Below are 21,237 nucleotides of genomic sequence, written 5' to 3' on the forward strand. Positions count from 1 at the left end.
TATCTCTCACACACCCACTCTTATTTTTAATATTTTATTTTTGTATTTTGATTTTCCATTTTGATTTTTGCACGTCTCAGAAGTATTGAGTTATGTTTTCTTGGTAGAAAAGGTCATAGTCCCCAACTAGGATCCATAGTGATTTAAACACTAAGTACATGATTTCTAAGAGCACTGACATATGTTTATCTCCAACTATTTGACATACAGTATGAAACCACTTGGCTGGAACCTTTTTCATGTAACTTTAAGGCTAAAGTGTACTTGTTTCCCTATTCTCTTTCCCAAGTGGCAAACTCTAATGAGGGTTGAAGCAAGCACAAAATGAATCTGTTCTCACAAGTCATTAACAAGAGATGAGACTAGAATAATGGTATTAATTTCTTGTAACTGCCTTTCTCTTGTGATCACAGATGCTTTTTGGAGACACTAAAAAAAGAATTTTCCAAAGCTCTGTGATTGCAAGTTTGTCTAGGCACAAGAGAAAAGCCTTGCAATGAAGCACAGAAATTCTGAAATTGGAAGCTCTTTCTGACAGGATGACCTTCACAATCTAACAAAGTATTTCAGCACATAGAGACTCCAAGTATGAGCAGTGAAATTCATCAGGAGACACGAGGCATTGTGCCCTTCTAAGGCAATGTGACAGTCTGAACTTCTGGCTCATCAAAGCCAACAAGACTGTACACTCATAGCAATGATGAAAAGCATCAATAGACAGTGCAAGCTGTAGCAGGTCAAAATAACAGGACAATTTGACATTCTGGTTTTGTAATATCTGTAAAATCCACCCAGAAGACTCTGCCATTGTGAGAAACAGGAATATTTGGTCAGGATTTAGGAAAGGCAGACAGGAAACAAAGTATTGCTGCCTTTGGGCAAGTACACTTACACTTAGAGAGGCAAGCTCTGCTTTCTCTAATCAGAGATCTTCAACTCACCTTTTTTTCTGTTGACAGAAATAAGTTCTAAAAAAGTGTGAACTGTCTAACAGGTCCTAGAAGATCACTCCTTAAAAGCGTTTGTCCTTTTTGTTAATGCAATTTTCTACCTTCTCCCAACCCAAGCTGCTGGACAATATTCTTGAAAAGCTACAAGCAATATTCTAATGAAACTTCAACCGTCTTTGCTAATCAATACAGTCAAGCTGGACTGATGTAGAAGTTTTCTCAGAAAAAAAATGTAAGCAAATATATAACATTTCAAAATGAAGGATTTAATTTTAGAATATTTTGACTTTTTAGTAATAGTCTTAAGAAGGAAAAAACTACCCTGTAGCTGAAAAATGAGTTGGTTATTACTCAGAGACACTATTTAGCAACGTGCTATTAAAACACCAACTATCCAACAGTTTTTTCAATATTTATAAAAGTTTAATATCAATATATATTACCATTGTATTATGATTTTGGTTATATTCGGTAATTATTTATGAGCTGAACTAAACTAATAATCATGGATCCAGCTCTACTGAGATATATTACAATTTCAGAAAGTCTTTATTTTTGTAGTAAAATAGATAAATATTTTTTTGACAGTCAAGATGGTGTCATATGACTAAAGATGGTACAGATAGGATAAAGCCAAACTGAGATATCGTGTGAAAAAATGTGAGAATAGATATTATCATGATAAAATTTTTTCTCCATTCTGCCAAAAATGAAATGTGATAAAAAATGTCCCTGGAAAAGAGAGAGAGTTTGAACATATTTATATTCTGCAAGGTTTTAGTGCACATGGTCAACTAGGATCCTAAAAATCTCAAACTTTTCTTTTGTCAAGTTTTGTGGTTATGTATTATCTGAATTATCTCTTTCTGGACAATGTAAGTGACATTAGAGCCTTTGTCTCATTTGCAATAAAACAAATCCAGCATGTTGTTTCTAGGAATCAGCAAAGCCAAGTCTTCACTCAAGGCTGCAACTCTGGTTGAGAACACTATTGATAACAGTCCTTTGAAGGATCGGATAGAAAAACAAACAGATGCCAAGATACCAGGAAAGGCGGGGTGCGATACTGTTGGTACAAAGTACATTATCATGCATAATGTACTAAGAGTAGATTGTATAACAGTAGCTCCAGTAGTTTTATTTTGATAGATGTCAAAATATCAATCAGTAGATTGATTAGAGGTGCTTCATCTGAAAAGGTATAAACTGAATAACTTGAAAGACCATGTTCATTGATACTGAAGCCAGATGACATAATGTAAATAGAAGATCTGTCTATACCATGCATCCTGCATTCAGTACTGAGTCAACTGTGACTAAATAGTTGTGGTTTTATCTCGTAAAAGACATTTACTGTGGAGGGTGGATATGAAATTATGGTCAAAAAACATCCTGCTGAAATAAATAGTGAGAAGCAGAATAGAATTACTGAGAAAATAAACCAAGAGAGCTGCACGGCCATTTTCACATTTCCTCTTTCTCTTGGAACATGTGTTGCCTTACAGGCATAGTATGGATTAGAGAATGAAGATAGATTAGAGATACAGAAAGACATAAATGCTGATTGATAGAGATATATATAGGTGTAGTTATAATCTGTTTAAGTTTTCTTGTCTCACTTCAGGATGAGCACTCTCATTTCACTTCTCTTCTAGTCTGAGTCAAAAAAAACAAAGTACAAAATAAAAAAAATGTAAAACACTAAACAGGAAAGAGAGAATCTGCATGCAGTGTGTACGCAGGAATAGATTAATGCAGTGAGAATTTTCAAGAAGACATCAGATGATAAATTTCTCTCTAAAAGAATACCATGTCCTGGGCAGATGCAGAACCTCTGTAAAAAGAGGTAGGAGCCATCTTAGTTTAATCAACACAGGCTTGCAGTGAATGAAAGCAGCGGGAAATGATCCTTTCCTGGTACCTTCCTGGGCTTTAAGTTTCTAAAATAGCTTGCCACAGAGGTAACAAACCAGGCGCTTTTTTATTGCCTTTAGTTGCCCAATCCCAGAGTCACACCCCTACTTCATCCCATAACTCTGCTGTAAAAGCAGGGCTGGCATATAACCCATTGACATGTGATTCCTCCCAGCATAAAATCACTTTGAGAGAGTGAGAAGCAACTGATTTGTCATGATTCTCTAAAAGTTGATACATAATTTTGAAAACATGTTTTTCTACTGAGGACATATTACTGCCCATGTTCCCCACAGCTCACCTTCAAATTCCAAAGGGATTGGTGCTGGCCAGGCTCCTGCTTTCTTTCAACAGCACTTCAGTTCTGTGGGGCTCACTGCTGGATGCCAGCAAGGCAAATTGTCTTTCTTCACACAGGCCGCCATTTGTAGGGATTGAAAGAAATGGACCACACAGTGCAAGCAAGACAAAGCCAGTTTATTACACTAATCACCAATATTTATAGTTCTTTAACTTCCACACAAAATTTTCTACTCAGACACCCTTGCTCCCGTTTCCTTAGCAACACAATCTTTTTAACCCCGGTTACAACCTTTAGCGTCAGTGATGTCCTTGTCCACATCATCTCTGATGAGAGTGATCAGACATGGTGTCTTCACTTCTTGTTCTTGACTTGAGTTTGTCTCTCTCACCTCTCTTGCCTCCATTGTACCAGGGCCAGGTGGTCTGCAGTGCTACCAAGCTCAGCTTCTGCAGCTGTCTGATCTTCTACACAGCATCATTTCAGTGATCAGCTGGCATGTGATACAAAAAATATCAAAGACTATTTCCTAGGAAATGCAAGCAAGTTTTTTTTGTTTGTTTGGTTGGTTTTTTTACAATGAGTACTTTGTCACAAATACTCTGTAGTTTTAAATATTCTTTATTTTTTCATATTTTAAATGAGAAAAATAAAAATCCCATAAAGCCAATGATTATTTAGAAAATAAATAATACATTTTTAATTTAATTCATATGAACCAAAGAAAAAAAAAAAAGTAGTTTCGGAAGGATTGAACAGTTTTAAAACTATGAAATGTTGCATGATTTTTATTTCAAGAGTCAGATTTATTGCCTTAAGAATGCAAGGTATTTGAAATAACTTAGTCCCAAAGGAATAAATCTGCAATCCAGAGAGAACTGCAAGGAATAAAAGCTTCTGCATTGATTTACTAAACTATCTCTTTCCCTTTATCTTCAGGTCTTTTTTTTTTTTTTAACCACAATGAATTAAAAATATAAATGAGAAATTTAGCTGCAGTGTGGAAATCAATGAGCTGTTCAAGAGGAGTCTGCAGGATTTGTTTCCTTGACCTCAGTATTGCCTTTGGTAATACATTTGAATAGGGTTCTTGTGTAATGGCAGGAGACAATTGGAAATGCCACAATTTATTATGCATATGAATTAAATAGACAATGCTTAATTTTGTAGTTCTTCTTCCAGAATAGTTTTCTGTTTGACTGAAAAACTGCAACTCCCCTTTTCACTGAGTGAAATCACAGAAGACTGTGGCAAGACAAGCCTAATTTATTTTCTTTCTCTTCTCTTCCATCCATCCCCCAAAACCTTTTTTCCCTCTTTAATTTTAAATGCATTGATTATTCCCTATTAGGCTCAGTGAAGGCAGACTAATAACTGCTAACAGAATTCCATAAACAATAAATTAGCTTATAGATTAAGCTCTCCTGCATTATTTTTTTTAAGGCTTTGAAAAGACATGCATGGATCTCAGAGTGCTAAAAATAAATAAAAGTTATCCCCCATGCCTAGTGCCCAGAAAGAGGACTGAAATACACTTTTCTAATGGTTTCAGAAGCATGCTGTTGTATTGAGTCTGATGAGATGGAGCTCTGTTCCCCACAGCACCCTCACAGCGCTGTGCTTTGTTTTGCAGAACTGGCACAGCATCAGCTCTGTCTCTCAATGTTCTCCACACTCACCAGTAGGTTGGGGGCTGACAAGAGTTTGTGAGGTGGCATAGCTGGGACAGCTGATCCCAAATGGTCAGAGGGTTATTCCCAATCATAGAACGTCTGCTCAGATATAAAATCTAAGCGAGAAGGAAGGGAATGCATGCATTATTTATATTTATCTTCAGAGCAACCACTGTATGTGCTGAAACCTTGCTTCCTGGGGAGTGGTTGGACACTGTGTGCTGATAAAAAATAGAGAAAGAAGTCATGGATTTTCCTTTGCTCCCATGTACATGAATTTTGTTTTTTCTTTATTAAATCACCTTGATCCACAAGGAGTTTTTTCCATGTTATTTTCTCTCTGTCCTGCTGAAGAGGTCTGTGAGAGAACAGCTCAGTGGACACCTGGTATCCAGCCGAAGTCCACCTACCACAACTGCAATCCTGCCACAACCACAATCTTAAAATATGGTAAGATATTTCAGGAGTGGGGTGTCCTGACCTTTAACTGCAAAAAACCCAGTATAAGCTGACAGGAAAATCTGCAGTGATCTTATGCTTGTTTTACCACAGTCACAGAAGCAGAGTCTATTTCATGTTAAAGACTGCCAGTCCAGCTGCTTGCTCAGAGCATTGTCATCTATGAGGTCAGACCAGGTTGCTCAGAGCTGTGTTCAGTCAGGATTTAAAAACCACAAAGGACAGAGAACACAGACTCTCTGAGGAGGAAACAACTTTCTTACTGCAGTTTGTATCCATTGTCTCTTTACCCTGCCAAGAATGGTTATAAAGGCTCTGTCTTTGTTTTCCAAAAAAACCTAGTGCACTGGGGAGGTGCAGTTAGGCCCCCTAAGTTCTATGTTCTTTAGGATGAGCCAGTTCTGGTCCTTCAGCCCCTTCTCCACAGGCAAATGCTCAGCTCTGAGTGTTCCATGTGCTCTCTGTTGAAGTTAGTCCATTTTGCCAATACATTTGTTATCCTGAGGTAAAGGGAAATATTTCTACCACAGTTTGAACATGATGGAATGGCCCTGGATGTACTTACAACTACATGTACTCATTTTAGAATACATATATACATATATATTTAAACATCTTTCATATGTTCCTTTCTTCTCTCTTTCAGATTTAAATCTTTAGGGAAGCACTATAACTGAAACACTACAACTGATCTTCAAAAAACTTGCAGTCAGATTTGATTTTATTAAAGGTATTTTCATAGATTATAAACACATTAGTTTATTCTTCCCAACTTGCTGCACTACATAAAAAAAATAAAAAAAGAAAGATTATTTTTCCTTCCTGCTGTTCTTACTTTACTTTATGATCTTTAGCTTAAGAACTGTTGCTTGGTATCTTCTAGCATGTAGCTAAGAATTGCATGAAACCTGAGCAGCAGCCTCTACAAGTCATTGATTGTAAACAATAAAGTACCTTGACAATTAAATGAAATATTTACCTATATTTTAACAAGCTGTTCTGACACTAAGAATATGTCTAAATAATGTTGCATACTAGTTTGCAAAGATATTGGAGTTGACCATGAGCAAATTTTGACTCAACCAACTCACTGTTATCAATGAAACACCAATGTGGTATCGAAAACTATTCAAGACTGGGAGAATAATGAATATTTTCTCCTTTAAGCATTATTTTGAATTCTTATTTTAACAGGATTCCTGTTGTCATTAATAGCAGACAAAAAGAAAATATCAAAGTAGTCACATAATATATTTTAATAGACAATGCCCAAATTTGTAGAAAGCCTGGTAAAATGGTATTGTATGGTTTGAAAAATTCCAACTCTGCTTTAAAAAAAAATAGATTTCAATTATAATTTTTGTTACTAAAAGCAAGTTTGGTCTGCTTGTTTAGGAGCATGTTGGTTACCCCTACCAAACACACTCTCATGATATAAAGAAACACACTTACAGTGTCCTATATTCTGTTATACTCCACCTCTTTTCATCAGAATTCCTCAGAAATTAGCATCTGCATTATTATGGAACAAAATACTTGTAAAGCTGCTTCTGGAAAATGTAAATAGGCTCCAAAAAAAGAAAAAAATAAGTAAATGTAATTTTTATAATGGACATTAATGGAATTTTTAAAATGATAATAAAATTTTGCATACATTAGTTTTCTCCAAAGCAGAAAAGTAATCAAAATAGTTGCTAAAAACAATGTAATAAACCATGAATAACACAGTGAGAAGCAGAGTTGGAAGTCATAGGTATGTGGAGTATATCCATTATAACCTTAGTCCCTGCATGACATCAGCTAGAACTTGAATTGGGATGGATATGTTAAACAATTCTCAGAAGATGAAACTGATATTTTGATCTAAACAAGCAGTGTGTGGCCTTTGGAGTTCTTTGGTTCTGGAACATTAAATAATGGAACACCACCAAAAGAACACCACAATATAGAGGAAAATAAATTCTAAGAAAAGGCTGGAGTTTCTAAAGAAAACAGTTAAATCACAGGGGAAGTCTTCAGAGAACCTCTGAACAAGACATTTGGATTAAAAAAATAATTAAGAATATTTGTTTGAAGAAGAAAAATTCACAGTCAACATCTAAGGGTTTCTGTGGATAAAATGACGAGTTGAACAAAACAGATTTTTAAAAGTGTGTTTGATGTATTATTTAAATCTGAAAGAAATTAATTTTAAAAGAACCTACTATTTTTTAAAAATAAATTATATAAGTGGAATTTAATTTGAACAAAAGTACATGAAGACAAGCTGTACGAGGGCTTCTGAAATGTCAAAAGTCAAAGCATATTTTAATTCATTTCTTCCTCTCTAGTGAAGTGAATTTCTCTCCAGATGCCTGGAGATCTATTTAGCATGCTTAAGAGATGCTCTCTTAGGATGCTGCTGCATGAGAAGTGACATGCTGAGGGACATGATTGTCTTGTTCACTGTTGCCATATGAAGCAATGGATTGGAAAAATATAAAGTACCCACTGAAAAAAAATTAATAAATAAGCACTGGAAGAAATTAATAAACTGGAAATTAATTAATTAAAAATTAATAAATAAATTTTCATCCCATCACATACTACTAACATATCAGCAGCATTGATGCCTCTGAACTTTTAATTTTGATGTGTCAATGCAGATCATACTGTTTCTGGAGAAGGGTAAATTTATCAAGATGACTACTTCTATGATAACTGTGAGTTAATCAAGGAAAATCACAAAGAAACTCCAGAAATGGAACACATAACAGTCATTCAATATTCAAAGAGACACTAGGAAAAGCAGTATCATGATAGCATGATATAAACTGATATCATGTCACTGACAAACATCCTTGCCTGGATCATGTTTTCTTATTAATAATCAGGGAGTACAATATGTTCTGTTGAATATATTTTAAAAATGATCAATCACAAATGTCTCACAATAAAAAATATTCAGTAAATATCTCAATTTTTTTTTTAAATTTATTTTCTCTCTTCTTTCCTTTTGCTTTGTTGGGAGTTTTTGGTTCATTATTTTGTTTTTAAATGGCAGCATAAAGCAAGCTACACAGTGTACCATTTTCATTTTAAACCTGCCAAATAATTATCTACAAGCAATCCCTGCACCATGACAAGTACTAAAAGATAGATGACAGATAGATAGATAGATAGATAGATAGATAGATGGATGATAGAAAGACAAGCTCTGAATGATAAAAAGGCTCCATGAATTCTTGCACATAGATATTCTCCATTCGTTGTTCCAGCTACAGTATAAGTACTTTTTAAATGAAGTTTCTTTAAAAAGCTTAAATGCAAAAGTAACTTATTTTCATTCATAGGATAGACTGAGTCTGAATGCCACTTAAATCTTTCAAAATTAGGTTAATTGATAGTAATAGCTATTTGGGCATAAAAGATTTAGTTTTGTTCCACTTTTGTTTTATACTCTGGTTTTATACTTAAGGCAAATGAAAAATATTCTCTTCTCAAAAATGTTTCCTTACTTGTTCTACTTCTGAAAAAGTTTTCTCTTTTCCTAGTATCCAAAATTACCATTTCTAAGTGTTCAAAAAATAGCATAATCTCAAAAAAAGCATGTAAAGCTGCTTCTTCTCTCTGATTACAGAACTCTTACATCTATCATTAATATAAAAAGAACTGAAAGAGAGAACATCCAGCCCTCAGTGCTGATTTTACACTCTAAAACCTTTGTGTGCACTTATGGCAATCCCTTATTGCCATTTTATTTCATCATGATTAATTTTACAACAGAGATTAGCAAATGAATTAAAAAAATTATTAAACAATGACTTTACTATGTCAACTAGTATGTTTTAAATACAATCAGACATAATTTTAGGACATAAACCTGTGACAGATATCTGGAATTAAAATCCTGACCCTTCTACAAATATTTTAGCTTTCAAATAACAATGTATTCTTACAGCATGTGAATAAATTTTGTCTGTTAAAAACTAACCATGTGCACATGGAGAATTCATAAGTGCATTAGTATATTTTTATTCCATGGCAACTCTGGACAAACATTAAAAAAATTAGAAAAAAGAAAAATAAAAGGAAAATAAAAGAGAAAAATATTTTAAAAAAAGAAGAAGAAAAAAGTTAATCTTCCTTTCTTTGCCCCCTGTGCACTACTTGTGCTGCATATATATAATGAATACTGAGGTGGATTGATGACTTTCACACAGGAGCACTTTACACATAGAACTTACATTCCCCTTCTTCCCATTTCATACCATAATTTCAACTCTGATGAGATAATTCTCTTTTAGCCTTCCCTAGCAGTATTTTCATTGGGATTTTTTGACCATTTTAATTATATTTTATGTCTTTCCTAGAGTTGGAAATTTTGTAATCTTTTTCAAGAAGCAAATTCAAAGCTATAAAGAAAATACTATACCTACTAACTAAGATGTTAATACTTTTTTACCCAACATTCTCTAAAACAAAATCAGCAAGATATCAGGAACTTTGTTCAATAGAAATGTTATTCAAAACATAATATTGTTAATAAATTTAATTCATCACAAGGCAAACCATGTAGTTAATTTAAAATCATGCATTATCTCTCTGATCTTCTAGTTTGCATCTAAAGATAAGGTTTTCTGATAAAACCTGCTAGCAGAGGAAGGACTAGTAAGTATTAGGGGAATTTTAACTATCTGCATTCGCATATGAAGCTAGCCCCAGCAACTCTCTTTTTGAGGGTTTCATTCATTCAATTAATCTAACCAACCATTTCTTCTGTGATATAGGTGATGGAAGCACTGCTGTTTTAATTGCCTTATAGATCCAGATCTAGTAGAGAGACCCCATTCTGCAAGACAATGTTCTGCAAGACATCTCTGCCTTTTTTACTTACTGATGCTTGAGAAAAAACTTATCTGCTTGATAATTCACATTTCTCATGATACTGCAGATCTTCTAATAAGTAAGTTGCCATTTGAATGTGGAAATCCTTCTCATTAAAATCTCTCATCTCTTCTCTCTCTTCATCTTGACTCAAGACCCAAAATGATTCATAATGCTTCAATTGTTGTGGCTAAAATTCCCTAATTAAAAAAAGGGGTGTAAGACAGTTATACACTACACCAGCATATAAAGAATATATTTTTGAGTTTGTGTGTCTCAGTATTTAATATGGAAGGGTTAATACAATTACTAAAAAAAAAAAATCTGTATGCCGGAAATTATTAGCTGCTTCCTTGTGACCCCTCTTATTAGGAAACTCTTACATACTTTTAAGAACAAAATTAAAAAGAACAAAAACAAAGATCAAAATCTGAACAAATCCACCCTCCCAATTTATTTTGAATCATTTCATAATTTCTAGCTGGCAGATTCTGCTAAAAATGAATGACTATTCTTTGTCTGTACTCTACTTTTCTATAAAAACTTGATACCTGTGCAATTATCTGAAGACTTAACCACCTGCAGGCACCTACAAAATTTGTGAGTGTATTTATTCCAGTGTAAAAGTTCACTTGAAACTTAAAGCTCTGCTCCTGCCTTTGGCACCTGGCAGCTTGAAATCTCTCTCATCTCTAAACCCCACTGAGAACTGTGAAGTAGGAATTCCTCAAACTACCTTACTTGAAGGAATCAATCCAGCAAGTGTCACAAGGTGACACATACCTTATGTATTGTGGTCACACTCCAGGGACTGCCAACTCACCTCTGAAAGATCAAAGAGAAATGTGTTTATAAGGGGTCCTGAAATACACAGGATGTAAACCTTGGCTTTAAATCTTGCACCTAGGTGATTTTCTCCACTTATGAAAGAAAGCTTCCTGTGAGGAAAATTAGCACCACAAAACAGCTTTTGCTAAAATGGTATTTCATATAATATTCTATACATAATTTCCAATTATTTATAAGGGTATGTATTAAATGTTCACTATGCCAGGACATATGTTCCATTATTTTTGCTAAGTCTGTAGGAAATGTAACCCCAGGTAGAATGCTAATTTCCTAAAACATTATGAAATACTGAATTCTAGCATTTGCTAGACTACAGGAATAATGAAATGAAGGCAAATGCTGTTTAGTTTGATTCAACACCTTTTAGTTCCATTACACAGAAGTGTTCAATGTGCTTTAACCTGAAAAAGGCTTCATAATAGAGTGAAAATGTTGTCAGGTGTAATTATCATTTTTGGATAGGAATAAATGAGGCAATAACTGTTTCAAAGGACAATAGAAATGGACTCATTCAGAGATGAGAACATTTTGGATATAAAAAACCCCAAAGTGTACCTTTAGAAATTCCAACCAATACTTAAAAAATCACATATAAATAAGGGTTCTTATTGATTGTTTACTCAAATTGTACAAGTCCACTGACTAAGTGGTATCAAAATGGCTAGCTTTTTTCTTAGATTTGGGGAAAAAATAATCCCTTAGTGCTCTGAACTGCAGCTGAAAAGATTCCTCTGTGCAGCAGAGATAGAAGCACAGGCACTATGTGATGAGTTCAACTCAATTACACTATAACTGAGTGAAGTCTGCAATGCGGACAAGACCTGTGTGGGGTATTGAGCAGTTCAAGGACTGAACCATCCAATTTACTGAAGATAATGAAATGTGTCATAATCATTCCCACTGCAAATGCTCATGTGGAGAGGATTTTTCATTGATGACAAACATATGGACTGACAAAGGGAGCAGGTGTGAAATTGACTTAGTTAAAGCAGAGCCTCAAATCTAGGCTAACTTCCCTTTGATATGTCAAACTAGTCTCAGTTCTGCCCAAAGAAATCACACAGTGCTTAGGATCACTAATAGTCATAATAATAATACTTAGCGCTTGCATAGGACTTTATGTTTTCAAAGTGTGTACAGATTTGCATTTCTTATTTGTGTCTGGCCTTGGAATGGATGCTCAAGGTGAACATTGAAATGTTTCTCAGTGACGAGGCTTCAGTTATTTATCATTTTTTAAAATGAAAGTGAGGTGATGAGAGAGTAAAAAGGAAAGATTGGTTTCATATGGGAGCTGACAGTTCTTCCTGTTGTCTATCAGCTCAGCTTCATCAAGAGGAGAAATATATTTTCTTTTAGAAGTGGATGAGATAGGGACATAGGGTTCTAACTCATCCTCCTAATCCTACCATACATTCCCACAGAGGAGGAGGATAGATAGGGTGGTAAAGAGAGGTGACACAATGCTTGTCAAGGCGTTGAACAAGGAATACAGGATGACTTGAACATCAAATATAGAAAAAAAAAATCTCAAACAGTCTAAAAGAGGACAGAGGAGGAATCTTAAGCATTCAAGAACTGTGAGGAAAAATCAGTTTTGCAGTGGCATAAAGAAACTAGTATGTGTTTTTTCTGCTCCTTGCTATGAGACCCAGATATCATACTGAGAATAAAAGAGGGCGAAATAAAGGGAATAGCATTTTTTGCTCTTACTGAGCTAAAGAAACAGACAGTAGGAAGAAAAGCTTGTTAATGGAAACCATTCAAAAGTGGCCTATGACATGATACCCTACCTCATGTTCCTGTAAAATGAAACACAGCATAGACAGTATAAAACACAGGACCTTTTCCATACTTCCAGATCTTTGGTGTCAAATTAAATTGCATATTTTTAATTGATGAACTAAAAGAAGCATAAGAGCAAAGCTGAAAAAAAAAAGAGGAAGGCACATATAAATTGCATAAAGCTAAAAAATATTGAAATAACGTAGGATAACATAGATAAAATGTTAAAAGAAAAGAAATAAGAAAGAGAATGGGTAATATATTTAAAAATTAATCTCAAGACCAGAATAATTATAGAAAAAAATACAAACCTGAAATAGGAAAGTGTTGGGAAAGTTAGAAACTAAAATTAAAAAGCAGTAATCCTAATCTCTTATTGACAAACATTCAGGGAAAAAAAGGCAAGAAAGTGAGAAAATAGGATGTGGCATATACAATCAATAATATTATACCATTATTATTTTATCTACTCCAACAATAATATAGTGTATTTATTTTCAGTACAGATCTTGGAAAATATATATATATAATTTTTTTTTTTAGAGGGAATAAAACTGATTTTTTTTATGAACAAGTTTTAGTCTCACCAAATACTATTTGACTGTGTCTGAATAGAGTTCTGTGAAAGGCTCACACTTACAAATAGTTCCCTTTTCCCCAAAAGAAGCTCCTAAATCACTTCTATAAAAACTAACAGACTATATTGTACACAGGTATGTAACAAAATGTGAGACAAAAATGTCAAGACCACATCAGCTGTGAATTTTATTTTTTACTGATTTTTCATTGTGAAAACTCAAATCTGAATTATATTCACTGAGGTGTATAGGTGCAAGACAAATAAGTAGCATCAAAGTGAAATTACAGAGCATATAAATGTGCCTACCTCTAATATTGTATCTGTCTTAAGTTGCTCCAATGAAGCTATTTCTACATTTCTAAAGCATTTTAGGAAGAGAGATGATGTGAGATATCAAGAAGAAATTTATCAATATTCTTTTCTTATTTCTACACTGCAGCAAAATATTTCTAGTTTAACCTATACTACTCTATATAGGGCTTTCTTTAATACTTGAATACATTATACCCTGAGGGAGGATAGGGCATTCACCTCAAATTGTGATTGAGACAATCACTTTGATTGTGGTAACTCCTTTTGATATGACCAACAAACACATGTGCTGGCTTGCAGAGGTCCTTTCTTCATCTTGCACTGTTTTTGGCTAGGATAGAGTTAAGTTTATTCACACTAGCTTGTAAAGGGCTGTGTTTTGGATTTGTGCTGAAAATGGCATTGGTGACACAAGGATGGTGTAGGTACGGCTGAGCAGAGCTTACACAGTGTCAAGGCCATTTATGACTCACCCCACCCCACCAGTGGGTGCGCCGAGGGTGCACAAGCAGTTGTGAGGGGACACAGCCAGGACAGCTGACCCCAGCTGGCCAAATGGACATTCCACACCATATGGCACTGTGTTCAGCAGCCACCCTAGGGGAAAAGGTTGCCAGTGGGGCACCCTGCTCAGGGACTGGCTGGATATAAGTCACTTGGTGATGGTGGCAACCAATGGTTTTCATTGCCTTCTCTTGTCTTTATTGGATCTTTTCCTGTTTTTTTTTTTTTTTTTTCCTTTTTTTCCTTATAGTTTTATATTATTAGTAGTACTACTACATTTTTTTAAAATTAATAAACTGCCTTTAATGTCTGACTTACAGCCACAAGGCCTACTCCACTAAGAGATGACTGACTAGCAGAAAACCTTGTTTTAAACACAAACAACATAGTTGTAGCTGCACCAGACAGCAGCAACACAAAGAGCTGGTAGATCTTATCCTTTATTCAGTAGAGAGGACCACATCTTCAAAGACAGTGAGGGCTACCAACACTGCAGCTGACTGTACCTCCAGTGGCTGAGACAGAACTCATATGAGTTTTCCACACAGGAAGTTGCCTTTGAAGTGACCCCCTGGAAATGTCCCCCTAGGAAGGTTAGATTGAATTGAAACGCTGTTTTAGCTCCCACCTTGCCTGAGGAGCTGTACTGCTCAGCCACAGAGTATTACCATGTCTGCCTTTGATCCCTTTTGCACACCACTTTCGCTACATGATGTGCTCCTCTGCTGCTCTCATTGTCATGGTTCTAAGAGAGAATTACACTGACCTTTCATGTGTTTTTGTAAACTCCTATGGGCAGAAAAATCCCCTTCTGCCTGTACTGTATATTGGAACCAGTGTAACAACTGCACAACATATTGCAACTGAACAAAGTGCCAATTGCCTCAGGTCTTTGACATAGAATACAACTGCTAAATATTAATAAAGTAAAGAGATAATAATCTCTCTAAATGTCACACACACAAAAATAATAGCAACCAGTAAAATCCTTTAGATGGTTTGATAGTTATCAGACATTTAAAAGTGCATTATGAAATGTCATACAGTAAAATTTACTGTCCATCTTGAACTTATAAATCAAGAAATCTCTGTCAGAAACTCTTCATAGTGTCCACATCCTGTACAGGTTTATTTAAAAGCTATTAGAAGCAGTTTAAGCAAATGATGTTCAAAAATAATTATGAGTCCTACATGACAATGAAATGAATGTAGCTAAACCATGTGAGTAATTTTTCTTGTTTTTCAAAAAAGTCATAACAGATGATATGTGGATAGCTATTGACAGCTTGTCAAAATTAAAAACAAGCAAGAAGAAAAGCCAGTTTTGGCCTGACTCCCGAGTTTTCTCAGGTGGTAGAAGCAAGTCTCTTAGGCATCTCATTCAACATCTATCATTGTGTAAAAATGGACCTCAATGACTGGAAAAATACAATTATAGGCAAGATAGTTGAGATCATATCTTAAGTCTAGGTCCACCTGCAAAAGACAAACCATGTGCTTTTGTAACATGCTGTTCTTCACCTTCTCTAAGTTACTCAGCATGATACACATGAAAAGATGATCACAGACTTCATTCTTAATAACTGATTTAAAATCATGTACTATTCACAAGAACCCTGAGTTTCTTCACTTATTTTACCACAGTAGCAGGTCTTTTGAGTTGTATTTCTCCCAAAATTTAACGTATGTGTGAGACAAGCAGGAGTGGGGGAAGGGAGGTTGCAGAAGGAAAGAGGTGTTCAAAAGTCAGTTTAACTGAGGGAATAATGAGGTCATATGAAAATGTCAGTGCTCTCATGTATCCCGGTATCTTCATACCTTATTCAAAATACTGCTTCTGAGCATAATATTTCCAAATAAAAACATAATAAGGAAGAAAACAACAACATAATAAAGAATCAAGGACCTTGAAATAGTGAGTCAATCCAACCACAGAAAAATCAAATCAATTGAAAGCCTTGAGGTAACTTGCATCTCTAATATACTGTATGTGCAAGAGAACACTCTGTCTCTGGAATTTCTTTCCCCTCTGGAATGATTCTGCTATTGTGATTTATTTGTTTTTCCTAATATTTCTCTAGGCAATGATATCAGTGGTATATTTTTTTTTCTCTGATAAGTGAATTCATTTCAGTATTTACCCCCAGAGGACTTTGAGGAATCACATGAATACATCAAAAAAGGCTGCACTAAGAAGTCAAACCCTGTTAAAAAAAAACAAAACCAAACAACAACACCACCACCACCAAAACCAAAAATTCCATGTCAGTTATGTAAATTAAAGTCCAGTTCATATTGGTTGCATCAGCCAAGTTCATCTTTCTTTCTGCTTTGTTTTTTTTCTTTGTTTTCTTCTGTTAAGACCACTCTTGTTTTCTCTTTGGCTATGAATTAATCCTAGTACAATTTTCTAAGATTGTGGTTTTTAGCCTTCTGTAATGCCTTATGGAGACAAAGTAACAGCACTGGAGGAAGAAATGGGAAATAGGAAATACTCTCCCCACAAACCAAACACCTTCATATTTGTTTCAAAGTTGTACTTGAATCTCTACTGCTAGCAGATAAACAGGATAAACTGAAATTATTTGAGGCCAACTCAAGACAAAAAGCTCAGAATTTTTATACTAACACAAATTGCTAAACATCTTCATATCAGGGATATTCTTTACTGTCTTCAAGAGAGATAAAACATGCATCTGTATGTCAGACAAGGATCTCCTTCATAATAAGTAGCCAGAATCCTCTGCAGCAGCAAAAGAGGCTCATGAAGGGTGTGGGGACATCTATCTAATCAAGTTTTCATCTTTGAATTAATTTTTACTTATTTTTAGAAACACACTAACTATGTTCCCTAAACCAAGCTCAAACCTGAAAGGCTTTGGTTTCTGTTGTTGTTTTTTTTTGTTTGTTTGTTTGCTTGTTTTGTTTTGGGTTTTTGTGGTTTTTTTGTTTGTTTGTTTGTTTTGTTCTTTGGGTTTTTTTTGGTTGGTTGGGTTTTTGTTGTGGTTTTTTTTTTTCTCCTGACAGGCTATATTAAAGTATCAATCAACAATATTTTTTCCCCCAAACACAAAATTGGGTACTCTCAGCCAGTTAAGACTTGGCCTGTTTCTGAGAAAAGGTCTAAAATTCTTCAGATGGTTCACTTCCATTTGTAAGAACTACATAAGGACAGCTATAAGGTCTGGGTAAGAGCTTTTTGCAATCAGTAGAAAAATTCCAAATTGTTTTTTGGTTTTGTGTCATGCCCTAAGGTAGGATGGACTGCTGAGCAGGCAGTCTCAAAATTTCTTTCCTTTTGTACAATAGAAAACTTATTGAAACATTAGTTCCCTAATGTCCTTAATCTGGAAACAGATATTTTGTGTCTCAATAAGTCTCTTTAATATTAAGAAGAGGCTTAATCTAGATAAGGGCAATTCTATTAAAAAATGAGGACATGCCTAATTTAAAGTTTGCCTTTACTTTCAATAGGTTAAGAATGAGAAGGTTTTTATTCATATTTCATGGTATTATAGCAATTTGCTATTGTATTTGCTAATTGAATTCACAACCCACATATTTCTGCTTTAAAGTGCTCAGCAGATCACTTTACTTTTGAGTTCTAATAACTCTTTTATAGATCAGATGTTCAGGAACAATGCTACAAAAACTTTGTGGTCTGCGAGCTCAGGCAATTTTCCTGCCAGCTGACTTTCTGGAGTTCAACCAGTGATCTGTAAAGTAAGCAATTTTCCTATCAGATTCCCTTCCAGATCTGATAACAGTAAAAGCAATGAAAATATGGCATCATAGACAACACTAACTAACAACATAAACACATAAATGTTAATGTTTCATTTCCAGTGCAGGTTTATTTTATATGTTTCTCTTCACCATATAGCTCAGAAATATAACTAGAAAATATCAGTAAACAGTATTCTAAGCACAAATAGTGAGAACTATATCATGCCAAGTGATAAAGAGTGATAGCCTCAGAAATTAAGAAACACATGGAAAAGCCTGTTTAGTGTGCTGTTTTCTCTATTACTTACAAACATACCTCCCTGAAGCACACTCAGAATTTTACAAGGGCATTTGCCATCCTGAGAAAGAGGGTCAAGTCATGTCACTGCCAAAGTATTTTCTCAGCAGTGAAAGAATGCATTGAAGTTGTGTCTATTTTACAGTGTCCTGTGTTGGAGTGAGTATTATCCCTGCACGCTGCTCTGACTCCATACATCAAACAGTTACAAGGGCCACAGAGTGCAATAGCTTCTCCTCTGGACTGCGAAGTAGTGTTAGAGGAGTACAAGATGGCATCACAAAGTGCTGAGTTTTCTTGGCATCCTCCCTGCTGCTGAGACTCATATCAAAGCCTCCCACAACAGTATGGGTGAGAAGGGTGAAATCGGAGACAGAGGTATTCACTCTGATTCTCAGCTTACTTTCGTCTCCTTATAACACACCATGGCTCTGAAAAGCTATCCACAAAGCTAACACTTGTGTCAAGATGTACAAAGAACTATTGCTATCTTTTCCTTATCTCAGGCAGAGGAGTCTATTTCATGGTCAGGGGCTTTGTGTGCCAAAAATATTTTTTGGTTGAGCAGAATTTTCTCTTCCGGAGGGAGGATAATGCACAATCAGCCAGCAGCAGCCAGATTACATTGCAGTTTATTGATATTAGGTACTACAACTGAGACCAGAATATTTATGGGGTTGAAAACCCCATACATTTATCTTGAGTGTCTAGGAGAAGAATCACACCAAAAAATGGGGGAAAAAATTGATTGCACAGAAATTATTGAGAGTTTTTTTTATGTTTTTTTTTAAACATCATCTTAATTACTCTTCATGTAGATATCATACTGCTAATATTTTTTGTATATGACTGTGATTTAATAATGTTTTAATTAACATGTGATTTATGATCTGTGTAATACTCCTAGATCTCATGATTTCATGCAAAAGATATGTGGTACTTATAAGGGCTTTTTCTAATATTAATGTTGCTTAGGCTAACTGATCAAAGTGTCTGACAGGGTAAAACTTTTACAAGTGAACTGATATAAAATCTGAAAGAGGATTCTTAAAGTTTTCTTAATACATCTTTGATGTCAGGGACTTTGATCTAATTCTAATATGTCTCTGGAAATTTCACTACTGGAAAATTGAAAAACTCCATGCAGAATCACGGAAAGTAAACTTAAATTTTTTCAATAATTTGTCATTGTCTTGTCATAAAGATTCTTAAGAATTGGAAATCCACAAAATCTCTGGGGCCAATGCCATTTCAAATTTTCATTGCTATAGGATGGTGAAATATGTTTATAGGAAAATATCAGTACACGGAACCTGATAAAATCATATAGAAAGACTTAGACATTGATAAATTAACCATTTTAAAAATGATGGGAAAAGATCAAATGGTCTAAAGTGCCAGATCTTGGAACTTGGATAACAGTTAGGTTAGTTTCTATAAACTTAAACAAATAATAGATAAGAAAAAAAACTGACTTAATTACATTATTATTGAAGATTTAGTCAGGTCGGAATGAGTTTAGAAAAGGAAGACAAAAACAATCAAAGAGCCACAAAGATGTCCCTAGGATTAGGGTTCCTGCCATTAAAAGGAAAGGCTCAGAGAACTATGTTTGATCAGCCTTGAGAAAAGAAGGCTTAGAAGATATCATCACGTTCCAATACTTAAAGGATGGCTTCAAAGAAGATGGAGATTGTCTTTTTCATGGAGTACCATGGAAAAGAAAAGGGATATTGGGTACAAGTTTCTCCTGCAAAGATTCCAATTGGGCACAAGAGGAACATTTTTTTCAAGGAGAGAAATCTGCCATTGGAATAATCTCCCCAGACAAATTGTGGATTCCCCTTGGATAAATGTAAGATTCATCTGATCACTTGGACAGTTTTTCTAGACCTTGCTTTTGCCAAGAAAGGTTGAATCAGATGATCCTTCCTTTTGATTCTATGATTCTATAAATCAAAGAAAACTGTGAAAAACTAAGCATGCTCTACAAGTAATAAAATTACTAACAGAACTAAAAGGATACTGTAGAAAAATTATATGCTACACCAAGTAGGACTGTAAACTATGGAAATCTTTTCTAAATCGACTTTCTATGAGTCTGGTGATCCTGATGAGATTTATTTAGAAATACTGTGTCCAGTTTCTGTAACTGAAATTTAGAACACTGGATGTTTAACCTCAGGAAAAATAAAGATCTTTTAATAAAGCTCTGCAGCAATCTCTCATATGGAACACTTTTTCTATAGAAGAAATTAAAGTTTGGCAAAACATAAACCAATAAAGGATTTTGTTTCTCTTTGCAACAAAACAGAAGATGGAAAAATACCATAGAAATATTTAACTGAAGTTATATGCTGATTTTTAAACATATCCTTTTACCAACAATCTGAGAAGTAGCAAGTATCAAAGCAATGAGGTGGTGAAAGATTAAGAATGCCAGTATACAAAATTTGAGAAATTTCATCATGGATGTTGGTACTTGAAAAGAAAGCATGGCACAACAGGATGATCCACAGAACCAAATTAACGGAGGTGAAAAATCAAATGAACACTGGATTTTCATATGCTGAAATGGAGTCTTCTTAACTTTGTTGCAAATTGTATTTTGAAGTAAATATATAACACAATATCATATTCAGATTATTATAACCTCTATGCTATAGGCAGGAACTGAGTTCCTTTTCTACAGTGAGAAAATGGAGCTCAGAGAAACCTTTCTGCTGAACAGAAAAAGTTTTTCAGCAGTGAAAAGGCTTACATTTTCTCTTAATCCAGATGTGAAAATCTAATTTCTACTTTGATGCTGCAGTAATGTCTTGACTGGTAAGGTAACAGGAAACATGAGCTTTCATGTACTCTCTTTGTTTTTCTGGTAATGTTAACATTCTCTGAAGTTCATCCAAGTTGTGCTTAGCAGCTGAGGAGTTGATATTAATAATTAATTAAAGTATTTAATTTTTTAATATAGACTTTGAAACTTATTAGTGTGATACAGCAGCATTTTCTTTGTTAATACT

At 34.7% G+C, this 21,237-nt stretch overlaps 2 long non-coding RNA genes across 2 annotated transcripts; one reads left to right on the forward strand and one right to left on the reverse strand.

Moving 5' to 3' along the window:
- Window positions 1-3,324: 3,324 nt before the first annotated feature.
- Window positions 3,325-7,123, reverse strand: LOC135289150 (uncharacterized). The gene is made up of 2 exons (XR_010351947.1): window positions 5,320-7,123; window positions 3,325-3,658 (listed from the first exon to the last, which is right to left on the reverse strand). It is a non-coding gene; the product is annotated as an uncharacterized LOC135289150 (long non-coding RNA).
- On the forward strand, window positions 5,434-7,830 carry LOC135289146 (uncharacterized). The gene is made up of 3 exons (XR_010351943.1): window positions 5,434-5,564; window positions 5,944-6,027; window positions 7,628-7,830. It is a non-coding gene; the product is annotated as an uncharacterized LOC135289146 (long non-coding RNA).
- The last annotated feature ends 13,407 nt before the right edge of the window (window positions 7,831-21,237 follow it).

This window comes from Passer domesticus, chromosome 1 (assembly GCF_036417665.1).
Source record: "Passer domesticus isolate bPasDom1 chromosome 1, bPasDom1.hap1, whole genome shotgun sequence".
Classification (NCBI taxonomy): domain Eukaryota; kingdom Metazoa; phylum Chordata; class Aves; order Passeriformes; family Passeridae; genus Passer; species Passer domesticus.